Here is a 13,474-nt window from a genome sequence, read left to right as displayed (position 1 = left end):
TTTAGGGCAAATTTGGGGGAAACCTCCAAAGGAGTCCCTCTAAAAAGTAATTTCTGAGAAAAGTGGAGCAAACTGTTTATTTATTAAGCAAAGTACTCACAAATATGCAAAAATGAATAATATTAAACAATGGAACCTCACATTGTTCTAAAGAGATGGCAAATTCAGAGAGAGAGAGTCCTTTTTGTGGGGTGTATCTTGGCTCACTCAGTCTCTTATCAGTCCCTCCTGTACTGGAAAATGCCACATCCCAGCCCCTGATGGGCCAGAGGTGAGAGCCCACAGTGATCTGTGTGTTCAGTCCAGAGCAGGGCTGATCAGTTCCAAGAAAAAGAAAAGCCACAGTCCAGGGACCTCTGACTCAGCTAGCTAAAAACTAACTAAAAGCAAAGGAGAGCTTTCTCCTGCTGTTCCCTGCAGACAACACAGTCCAGGAGCAGGAATGGCAGGGAGCAAGTGCAGTTTCTGATAACAAACTCCTCACTCCTTCTCTCCCCCTTCATTCTTGGAGCCAGTCTTAAAGGTGCACAACTTAATATCCAGCAAAAACAGAACAGACAAGTGGGGATACAAGCATAATAAAGTCACCCCAGGACATAATGATATAAACTCTATTAAAATTATAATTATATATATTTCTGTTTATACTGTCTTTTATGTTAAAAATCTATAAATGCATGTTCTAATAATTTCTTGAAGTTGGCAGTATAGCCATAAGAAAAAATTACTTTTGGAGCAAATAATCTCCTCTGGTTTGGTAATACATATTTATGCTTCTAAACTGTTTCTTTTATTAGTAATTTTTTATCATCTTACTATATTTAGCTTAGGAGGAAGTCCATTTTGTTGTGGAGAAGAATATGTTCTCGTCCATTTTGTTTTTTCCTCTTACAATATTTTCATTCTGGAATTCAGTAGAAACTATTTGCTTTAATATTTTTTCAAACAATATCATTAAAATCTAAACTTAATTAGACTTTGATGGAAAGTTAAATAAAACTCTAGCCAGTGTAGAAGGTGTAACAAGGTGATGGCAGTGGTGCCTGGGGCTGTCCCATGCTGACCACAGATGTTTCAAGTCAACTCACCCACCACGGGACACAGTTGAGCCCACAGGTGAGGGTGTACTGGCTTCAGGAAAACACAATTAAAAAATGGAAAATAGAATGTTAGCTATGGAGGGATGACAAAATAAAAAATAATGAGGAGAAAAAAAAAAAAAAAAAGAGGCAACACCAAGAGGAGAGAAGAAATCTGGAAGGCAGTGCTCCAGGCACTAGAGCAGAGATTCCTTTCAAGCATGTGGGAAGACCCCAGATCAAATCTTGTTTGCCCATGACAGTAGCAGGCAAGGGACCTCTATGTCTTTATGTGAGCTCAAGAGCTTCATCATCTCATTTTCTCCTCTGCCCTCCTGAGGATGGAGAGTGAGAGAGTGGCTGAGAGGGAATTTGTCAGCCAGACGGCATCAACCCATTACGCACACACTAGATGTAACAGAAAAGATGTAGGTAAAGCAGAACGTAGAATAAAGAACATAAAATACCTAATATATATATTTCCAGAATTACACTGATTTCAAATTCAGGCAAAAGAAAGCCTTTATGGCAGCTCTAGGACAAAAGAAAAGGCAGCTTTGATGCAAGGCAGGACGTTTTGATAATAAAAGAAAAATATATGTTCTTCAGATTGTGATTGAAATAATGAGTGAAAGAGTGAAATTGCCCACAGAGACAACAAGAGCAGTGCTAGGACACAGTGTCCCTGTTCAGTGCCTCTCCTCACTGCCCACAGCCCCTGGGGGTGTCAGCTGGTGCTGCTGGGCCCTTGAAGCTGTGGCAGGGCAGGCTGCCAGCCCCCACAGCCCTGCCCTGTCCCCAGGCTTGGGCCCTGCTGGGCTGGGCTCACTCTTTGGCTCAGGCTGAGCTGGGCTCACTCTTTGGCTCAAGCTGAGCCTGCCCTCAGACTGTGCTCAGGGATGTGCCTGATGCCCAGAGCTGAGGCTTCCTCAGTATCCCTCCCACTGTCTGGTACCTGGCTGGGGTGCCTTGTCCCCACCTTCCCAGCAAGTAGGCAAGATTTTGGGAAGGAGAGCTGGAACTGATATGCAAGGCCAAAGGGATATTCCATATCACATGACATTGTGCTCAAGTATAAGAGCTCATGGAAAGGAGGAGGAAGGTGGCATTTTCATGGCTGTATTGCTTGTCTTACCAAGTAAGTTTACCCAAGCTAAGATGCTGGTTTCAGGCATAGGCTGAGCATATGCCTGCTGATGTTAAGCAGTGAATGAATTCTTTCTTTTTCTTTGCTTCTGTATATATCTTTACTTAACCTGTTAAACTGTTTTTGCCTCACTTTTGCTGTTCTGGTTCTCTTCCTCATCCCACAGGAGTGGCATAACAGGATGGAAACAGCTACCAGCTGGGGTAAACCCACCATAGGCACATTGTCCTGGCTACAGAAAATAATTTACTATTGTGCTACAATGAGTATAAAGCTACAAAGTCTGCACAAGTAATATATGAGTTTAGAAAGGTTTGTGGAGAAACAATTAGATGGTATCACGAGCAAGAAATGAGATCTCTTAGTACAAAGTGATATATTTATACTAGATTTTATAAGAAAATACTTTTATGGACTTGTACATATTGGCAGACCCTTGAGATCTTTTTCTAATGATTCACATTCTTGTTTTACTTATGAAGTGGAAAATACGTATTTTCAAGACAGTTTGCTTCCTGTTTTTTTTTTTAACATATGTTAGCTAGTTTATGATCTGCATGCAGGATATAATTTTTCTAAGGGATGAATTGGAATGCATTTTGCCTTCTCCTCCTAGTGCAAGGAGCCCATCACTATTTGTTTACATGTCTTTGTAATTAATAATACACCCATCCCTTGTGGGCCAGGTAATTGAGATTCTTTTTAGTACAAACCCTTGGGGCAGATTGGAGTGAAATAACAGTGAATGGCCAGTGCATATACACATATCTATCAAAGAAAGAAAGAGAAAGATAAGATAAGCATAGATAGTGCAGAGGAAAAATGCAGGGTGACAGGACCAAGAATGCTCACTGACTCAAACAGATTTGACTTCTGGGAACTGACATTGTTTCTTTGACTTTAAACAGGTATCTCTCATCCTACATTACTTAGCCTGACTACTGACTGCTGTTCATCCTTGTAGTGCAGTTATTGCAACCTTAATGAGGCCAAATTAATCATCACTGAAAGGATGCTTACTTAGGAAAAGGGCATGTGTGGAAAACTTTAAAACCTTTATGAATATATATAGATATATAGGCACTTTATATGAATAATGTTTTCTGTAGTATTGCAGACGATAAAGTGATAAAAGGAAAGCTAAAAAACTTTAAACCTCGACTAAAAAAAAGAAATTTGGTAGTGATGTATTCAGAGACAGTATGTTCACATGAGTTTTTTAGCTTTCTAAATACAGTCGTCACAGTTGTCAAGGTCCTATATCTTTCTGTCCAAGGTGAAACTCAGGAGCACTATTGACCTAGTTTTTCTGGATTCAGTTTGCACACATTCTGCCTAAAATACCAAGATCTGTATGCCTATCACAAGCCATATTATTCCCACAAATCTTCATCTAAAAGGAATGATGTGTAGAGATGAGAAAGAGTGTGCTAATCAGGAAGCAGAATAGAATCATAGCAACAGAATATGCTAGGTTGGAACCCATCAGGTCATTGAGTCCAACTCCTGGCCCTGTGCAGGACGGTCACCAAGAGTTACATCATGTGTGCCTGAGAACATTGTCCAGATGCTTCTTGAACTCAGGCTGGTGCTGTGACCACCACTTCCCTGGGGAGTCTGTTCCAGTGCTCAATCACCTTCTGGGTGAAAAACCTTCTCCTAATCTCCAGCCTAAACAGCTTCAAACTGTTTCCTCAAGTCTTGTCACTGGTCATGGAAATGAAGAGATTGATACCTGCCCTTCTGCTTAAGAATCAAAGATATGACTACACAGAAATATAAAATGGAATTCAGGTTAATTTTTCCTAATCCAGCATTCAATTCCCTGCCCACTGGAGGTACAGTTTCATCAATATCCTACTGTCAGAGTCTCTGTCTGAACACTTCTTCCTATATGAAGATACAAATGAAATGTATTGCGATTTAAGGTTCTTCCAAAACATCCAGTTTGATAACTTATTGAAAGAAGTTTGGTTTTATTTTGGTGTCTGTGTGATAAATCAAAAAGAAGGAGTGTAATGGTGTTCTTAAAATTTATAAGCTTATATGAATGGTTGTGATCTGTTTCACTTAATTTGTATGTGCTTCTTGTTAGGTGCTATTTCTAAACAATGTATTAACACCCTTCAAAATTATTTTTTACTGACTGGGCCTGGGAAGAGTTTAAATAGATTGCTTGTGAGTCAGTAGACAAGTTTTTATTTTCATGCAATAATGCAGCTTCTTGTTTGTTTTATCTCACTAGTGCTAGGATACATATTTCAAAATAATCTCCAATGACTTCTACATGCAAAACTCTAATACAAAACTTGAATAGCATTAATGTGATACAGTATACTTTTACACGTCAAAAAGTCACATAGCCATTCCTACAAAAAAAATCCTACAAAAATGTGGTTCAATTTATTGCACTACAGGTAAGTTACTATTTACTTATATTTCATAGCATCTGGCAGTTAAATTGACTGTTATATCTAGGTCTCATTTGAAGAAAAGAGGAAAAGGAAAATTTGTCTATTTTCATCTCAAAGGAGTAAAGGAAAGAAAAAGATATATAATTCATGATATCAGTTGCTGGTCTTTTAAAAAAGTAATACATTTTTCACTCTTTAGAATGACAGCCTCTGATACAAATGCTAGCATATTTTTGATTCGTAAGATATTTGGCAAATACATTTTATTTGCTTGTCCTAGTAGTCCTTGAGAGCTAGATCCTAAAATAAAGAAATCCTTAGTCATATGGAAACAGCCCATCTACATATTCTTCTACAATAACTTTTTCCCTTTTCCCCAAATTCACCCAAAAAACTGTTATGAAGACATGAAAAAATGTCTCTATATGTTTTTCTGACCTCTATACTTTTGTCAAATGGATATATTAGTTCATAAATGGCAGGTAAATTTTAAAGACTAAGTGAACATTTTGGTTCCTAATGAACAGCAGCAAAGCAAAAAATTGTTGTACACTTTGTTTCTACAACAAAGGAAAAATAGCATTCACTGGCCACATGGTCAGTATGCTTGGCTGCTCTGCAGTACAGATGGTGTATTATGGTACAAACAAGATTAGAAAAGGTTAGATGACTTTTTTTCCTCAAGATCCCCAATTTGGTGCTTTACAGTAAACAATAAAAAATATCATAAAAGCTTTGAATGAGATTGACTGGAAGAGTTTTTATTCAGAGCCTTATTGGTTCAAGGTGTGCAGGGAGTTCTCAGGAAAATGGTGTTCCAAATATTCAAAAACATTTTCTCTTTCTATCTTGCATGCTTGCTTTCTCTCCCTATTTCTATATCTTTCTCTCTCTCCCTTTCTTCCTTTCTTTCTCTCTTTCTCTAAATTGTATTCTGTAGCAGCGAACAGTATTTGCAATGCTTTTTGCATTGTCTCCATGTTAATTTCTTTTTATTTCTCATTGCAGCACACAGAGATTTAATTCAGAGATAATACATAGTAAGGTGGCATACCACCCGATAAATTAGGTATCTGGAAAAGATGTCATGCCAAACCATCCTTTAGCACAAAGTTCTACCTTGAAGGAATGTCCAAGTGTTTAAAAAGCTTTTCTGTTAGCTTCAGTGAAAGTACATCTGAAGGCAAGACCTGCTCCCAGCAGGTGCTTGATATCTTGCAGGATGAATCTTTACTGAATATTTCATCAATGATAGGAGCTCTTTTTCATATAGTATGAGATTTAATACCTGCTTCTAACAATTGCTCAGTCCATCTATCTGACCATAGCATTTCTGCAGTTGTGACTATGGACTGTGATTACTTCTTTTTATGGTCATCATATATCTTACCATAAGTCACAGAGTGCCAAATAAATTGTTCTTTTCGGATGGTTATCTTGGGTTTAGATTTTTCTAATGTATCCTTTTTGGTCAATCAATAATCACATCTTCTAGTATTTTGTTTACAATATAGAAAATATTCTAACTCCTACATTTTTACTTCATCAAGAAAAGGCTACATTTATAAATATAGATTATTAGGCTACATATATAAATATAGATTATTCATTGTGTCATTATAAAAGGAGTGGGAAAGCTGACACAAGGAAATTAAGGCAAGGAGTGTTGCAATAAAAGATTACATAAAAGTGGTGCTTATTTCTACTTTCGGGGCATTTAAAGAATCCAGGGTTCAATATGATCAATTCAAACTGTGGTGCTGAAAATAGTGAAAGACACCCCACAATCAGTCAGAAATATTGATTATTAGAGTTTACTGAATAGTGGCTCAAGCTTTGTCTGCTTGAAAGCCCTGTTCATTCTATTCTAAACTCTCCAAGTGTGATACTATTCCTTATAGAAAAGTGACCTTTAAACCGTATAATACCTTTAAAATTATGTGCAGAGCTCTCATTGACTTGAAAGGCAGTTCTGAGTGCAGTTGAATGTAGCTCACAAACATGGCAGGAGACAGTTAGCTGGGGCTTCTTAGTGAAGTTTCCTTAATTCAGATAACCCTTTGGGGATTTATATGTAGATGCAGAGATAGATGACAAGCAAAAAATATTGAAATAATTTTTGCTTTGTTCTGGTTTGGGTTTTTTAATGAAAAATAGTATCATCTAAAAAAAAAACTAATGCTCAAAAATAAGAATATTATCATCTGTTTTATAGGATGTAATTAACCATTTTTACCATTGCTGAGCTTCTTTTTTACCAATACAAATGAAATTGTCACAGAATGTCATGGTTTTATTGCAATTGAAAAAAGTAATGATTGTAAAATAAAGATTATTAACTTTGTTGATCTGAATTTAGCATGACAAAAAGCAATGTAGCATGATGGTACAAAAATATCAGTTTGTGAACCCTAAAAATATATCTCCCTAGACATATGCTTTGCATTCTATTGTATTTGCATTATTTATTCATTTTTAACATCTTTTTGCCTTATTATGACAAGATTTATTTTAAACATTAGGATAAATTCTTATATATAGGTAGTATTCTTACCTGTAATTCTTACATATATTTCTTTGTGGTTTCAAATTCACATCAGAGCTTACCGTGTAACACCAGTGATAGCATTACTGCAGTTTGATTTTCTATTTTCTTATTAAATAAAAATATTTGTAGAGAAGATTTCTAAGGAAAAAAACTACAACAAAAAAAAAAAAAAAAAACAACCTTTATTTTTCTTTTTAATTGGCACACAAGGTCACTAAATTTTTAAAGGAAAAATAAACTCTGCATACCAGCATACCTGCATTACAATTCTTTTACCTCAATCTTAAAAGTCCAGAACTTTACTTTCATATCTTTGATGTGAAAGTAACTTGCAGTTATTTGTGAAACACCAATCCTTTCCATGGGAGAGCAGAAAAAGTAACAGAGAAAGCCTTGAGAGTTGTTGGATGGTGATTAATTGATTCCTACTAAAGTCACAAATCCTGTTAAATTTGGGGAAAATTTTGCTTTAATATAAGGAATCCTATCATACACTACCATACTTGGAGAAACTTGGCCAAAAATCTTGATATCCGGATAATATATTTTGTCTTTATTGCTTAAGTCCTACTTGTCCTGTAAAATGGGGATAATATTTCACATGATTTGCAGTTTATGATAACAAATGAAGTACTTGAACTGTAAGGATGAATGGCCCAAGAGAAACAGCATAAAGGGACTAATTCTGTGGATATGCCAGTGTTTCTTGCTTAGGCACCAAGTTTTCCTAAAATTTTAGAAGCCAAGTGAAATAATTCTCCTTAATTAGGTGTTTATGTTCCTTATAAGATTGGTTGAGGGAACTTGACTGCACAGAACAGTTAAGAGTGGGCTCTCTTAACTGGGCTCTCTTAAGAGAGGGCAGTTTTTGATTTTCTGCCTCATTTTTAGTTGTTTTGTTGGTTATTCCTTTTTTTTTTATATATATTATATGGCTTTTCCTGGTATACAATATCACAGTTTACAAAATGCATATTAATTTAATGTGCCTCTGTCTTCAATTTTACTACTCCATTTTATTACAGAAGCACAGCTGGAGTTTGAATGACTGAAATTGTGAAGGATTTTAATGTAATGCATTGCTCTGTACAATAATTTAATTTATGAAACATGACTCACTTATTTTTTAATTTAGCCTTTCTCTGAAGAACATCTTCTTGATGGAAAGACAAAGCCAGATTGTACTGTGTTATCATTCATAAATCATGATTTCTTTTCAGACCTAATTAAATATGAAGTGTCACAAGAATATTGTAAAAAGCTTATTTCTTAGTACTTACACATTTTCTTCCTTTCAGTTATCATTAAAATATTTTTATTATTTTTATTTTTTTTCTAGGCAGTGACTTATAACTTTTGCAACATAATCTGATTATTGGAAATTTTTTTTCTTGTCTCTGTTTCTATATTGAGTCACAGTTTTCCAGCTTGGAAATTGGAAATAATCTCTTTAACTGTTCATGGGTTTTGTTTCTTCCATTTTTTTAAAGTATTTTTTTTTCTCCATTTCTCAAATGGAGTATCAATGTTATGTTGCTTGACATTTTTATAACAAACCTGTAGGTTCATTAAAAACATAAGATTTCACCTGGATGTAGAGATCCTCTCCATCCCTCGGTATAACCTGTTTTCTCTCATCCATGTGGCCATGAATGATATTGCCAGGGGAGACTCGGAGAATATCAGCAGGAAACACAGATTCCAGGGCGCTAGTGTGAAAGGCAGGGGAGCCCAGGTGATGGTGGGTTTGGCCCCAGGGGTGAAATGGAGAAGCTTGAATTCGTGTAAATAAACACTCATCTTTCAAGCCTGCTTGCAAATTTATAGTATAGAAAAACAAAAAGGTGGAATTAGAGCTCTGTATGCGTGTTTGTTCACAGCATTCCTCGCTTTCGGAACAGAGAGACGTGGTAGGGTAGACTGCTAACAAATGTGTTGATGTGGATAGATTTAAACTTTATATTTAAACTTTTGAGAAAATACAGGCAGAGGAGATGAAGAGTTGTTCCGTTCCATTCCACGCATGGGTACAGCTTCAGTGTGTTCCCTTTCTAAAGGGTGCTGTGAGAGTTGAGAACAACTACTTCACTTATAGCTGCCTATCTCATTTTGAAAGTACTCAAGTTTCAGACTAGCAATTTAGATCAGATATTAGGAAGAAATTTTTTATTGTGAAGCTGGTAAGGCAGTGGAACAGGTTGTCCAGAGAAATTGTGCATGTCCCATCCTTGGAAGTGTTTGATGCCAGGTTGGATAGGGCTTTGAGCAATCTGGTCTTGAAGAAGGTCTCCCTTACAATGGCAGAGGGTGGAATTAGATGATCTTTAATGTCACTTCCAACCCAAACCATTCTATGACTCTGTTGGGGATGTCTTCATAGCCCACTGATGGTAAATAACCTGGATGACAATGGCTGATAAGGATATGAATTTAATTTTAAATTTTAATTTTTTTATGTGTTTACCCAGAAGCAGTCAGGTTACAGAGGAAGATGACCACTGTCTGGTTTCAACCAGAAACCCTATAAAAAAATGGGAAACAAAAGTTTTTTAAATGGCATAGAATAAAATAAGCACATTTTGCAGAATATTAGAACACAGAAATTAACATTTTCTTTACTCTATAATTTTTTCATATAGCAGCAATTTTTCAGTGAATGAAAATATTGGATTCATGGAACCAATTGTAAGACTCTTTTAAATACAATTTTCTTAAACAAGTATTAACAGTTGACTATATGTCCTTTCATCAGAAATTCTGTCAGATCTAGCAATCCAAACAAATTTTTTTACTCAACCTAATAAATGTTTAGACTAATGCAATGCATGTTACAACTATTTTTAGGCCATTTACAGTGAGAGTCATTATGGACATGGAGTCACATATGCTCTCAATGCCAATTGTTATCAAATAACAGCTGTATTGCTTCAATGGAGAGAGGAATATCTGAGTTTTGATGCTTTTCACATCTTACAACACCAAGAAGGATACTATTTGATGTTGGTGGTTTAATGATGGAGACACCTGTTTGCTTTCAGCTGCTGTGGATGGATAAAGCCCCATAACTCATTAAGCTAGGCTAAGGTCATATAAGAAGAGAGTGACAGATTCAAGCACCAAGGCACTTCTGAAAATTGGATGATATTGATTAACATTGAGAAAAGGACCAGAATACCAGCATATATCTTGCTTTTAAACAGTAAAAAGTAAAAAAAAATACATTTCAGTGTCCTTAATTTGGTGAAGTTAGGAATAATATATTAATGTTTTATTAAGGAATGAAATAAATTACGTTTTTAGAAAACAAGACAACATTTTTTTAAGTCATAACTATGTGGGCTATAGATGCTCATTTTCTGATAGAAAACAAAACCAAAGAGAAATCAGGGTGTAGACAACTTCCCGTAACTCTGTATAACATCTCCTACATTGAGAAATTAATACAAGTGCTAAAAGGGTGTGAATTTTAGGATATGATTTGAGATGTTAGGTCTGTAAAGTATGAAGGCTATCTCCAGTTGATGGAGCAATTTTTCTATCAATGTTGCATTCACATCCACAAGAGGGAAGTTCAAACCTCCATGAATGACATTTTGAGGTCTTATTAGAGAAGTAACAAAGTTTGAAATATTAAGGACGTAAATGCAAATACTTCTGAACTGAGTAATTATCACTACTCAGAAATAATAATAATAAAAGACAAGAGACTCATATGGGTAACTAAGTAATAAAAGCTATCAGGATGGGGGAAAAAAGGCATCAAATTACATAAAATAAAATATAAAGACTACCGAGAAGATTATCAAGTAAAGCTAAGCAATTTATAAAAGCTAAAAGTGGCATGAGAGGATTGCCCAGGAAAAGAAGTAAATAGTCGAAGATTTTTCACATATAATGTGTTTGACAGGGCAATACAGTCAGCATGCAAATCATGGGAATCCTAATCAGGATTCATGGACAGCCCTCAAAATCCTTTCCAATACAGACATTTATCCTCCCAGAGGGGTCCATTCTGTCATAGAGAACTCTTCTGTACTTTTAATTTGACTTCCTCTTCCCAGTGCATTAAATATCTCTTGGAATTCTTATTTCTTATTTTGCTCTTCACAGACAAGTACATAACAATATTTTCAATGCACAAGGAAATTAATAAACAGGAACAAGTCATGTTAGCTCCTCTTAAAGTAAGAATAAAATTAATCTCCTGTGTCTAGAACATTCTTCCATAATGGATTCAAGATGAAGATGACAGCATGTTTTCAAGAGATCAGACAACACATTGATACAGTAAATGTGATCATAAATTAATATTGCGAACATAAGTAGGATATTCCTCCAAAAATTGCAATTCAGAGCTCCAATGAACAACCAAGGGCTGTGATAGTAATCAAAATGTAGACATGCTAAAATTATTAGATGAATTATTATGATATTTTTATTCATGTCCATTTAGATTTAAGGCATGTAAGTTTTTATTTGGTTTATTATTTTGAATGTTAAATTTAGAGAATCAAAATAATATTTTGTTTGCATACTTGTAATAATAATATTGAATCCCTGCCCAATCAAAAAATGCCTGCAAAAATGACATAAGGGAAAGAAAACCCAAAATAAATCACATGGAATATTTATTCTAACACTTGTTATCTGCATGTTAGAAAGTTTTCAATTATGAAATTAGTGAGGTTGATGCAGAGACATGAAGCAACTTCAGGGACCAGTTTAGGAAAGTAATTCCATGAAGAAGGAAAGTTCTTGAAGAAGACATGATAATGGTAGTAGGTGATGAAGACAGGCAAGAAAGGAGTCACATAGAACTTTGCTAGTACAGCAAGGCTGGAGTGGGGTAACATAAAAGCTAAAAAGGTCCTTTACATCAGGACCACCTTATTTAAACCTGAAGTAGACAGGTGAATTCTTCAGAACAAGTTCATGAACACAGTTGTTTTGCTGCAGAGTGTGTGCATGTGTGCATGAGCGTATTTATCTCAGTTAACAATTCCTTTTGGTGTGGCACAAAGACATACTGCAGTAGAAAATGAGGTCACAAGGATTCCTTGAAGAACTTAGATCTTACAGCCATTGTTCCAGTTTGGAAGCATTTAGCAGTATAGAAGACTCATACATATGACTAGTTGAATTGAATTTCACAACTAAAATAAAAATAAACTTTACTAGCAAGACTGTGAACGTAGGAGTCACGATGAAGGGAACAATTTATTTTGTACTAACTATCTGGGAATTCTAGTTGTTTAAAAATGTTGGTTACTCGTCCTAAATCTGTGAACTAATTCCTCTCTTATGACCTATTTTGAAGATTATTTAATCCATACTGTCAGGACCTTTTACACTTTCTCTTATTCTGTAGTGTATAAAATGTCTGTAAAAATAGTGAAATAGTGACAGTGCATTTGATACCAAGAGAACCTTGGGCTATTCTGCTTGATTATTGTGCACTCAATGTCCATGTTTCCTTTTTGTGAAACTATTTTCCTTTTTTTTAATTTTTTCACACTTTCTTAGAGACAAAATTCAGGGGGGTGAAAGATAAAAATTTTGTCATTGAAGATCCTAAATCTTTAGATATTATTACATGTTATCTAAAATGTTAAATAGGCAGTACAGCATTAAAGTTTTCCAAATATGTTAAGGTAAGAAACATTATTAGAAAGAAATTATATGTTCAAATGCAGTGCCTTGTCAAAATTATGATTGGCTAAAATGGAAATAATTTTTTTGTGAAACTGTGAAACCTTATGATTTTATAAGGGTTGATCATGGCATTAGACATACATGCAGGTATGACACATCCAATATCATCAGCCTTGCCGGCACTGTTTCACAGAGGTGCAAAAACTATTTAAATTATCATTAAGACTGGAACTAGCATGTCTGTCTGTTAACATGTGAGTTAGCATGTGTCTGTACTACTTTACTGTTTTTATTAAAAATACCTTATATTAAGTATGCAGTAGTCATTTTATTTTCCATATAATTCAGGCCTCTTCCTTGTCTTTTAAAGAAGCTCTATTTCTGTTATATTTCTAACTTCTAAGAGTATGTACGATACATATATATAATTTTGTCCAGTTTAGATTTATTTTATTTCTTTTTTTTTTTTCCTTGACACATATTATATTGAATGGAAATTAAAAATTCTTTTATGGAGCATGAAAAACAAAGGCCACTTTTTCTGGAACATGTGATCTTCCTGCAGCATGTGATTTTTTGGTGTTTATACGGATGCTTCTCTTCCTCTCTCTTCCTGTTCCCTACTCCACCCCTT

Source organism: Agelaius tricolor, unplaced genomic scaffold (assembly GCF_023055355.1).
Source record: "Agelaius tricolor isolate 1412-34295 unplaced genomic scaffold, bAgeTri1.0.p SCAF_1, whole genome shotgun sequence".
Lineage (NCBI taxonomy): Eukaryota > Metazoa > Chordata > Aves > Passeriformes > Icteridae > Agelaius > Agelaius tricolor.
The sequence above is the reverse complement of the archived record's forward strand: the minus strand, read 5'-3'. Positions refer to the sequence as shown.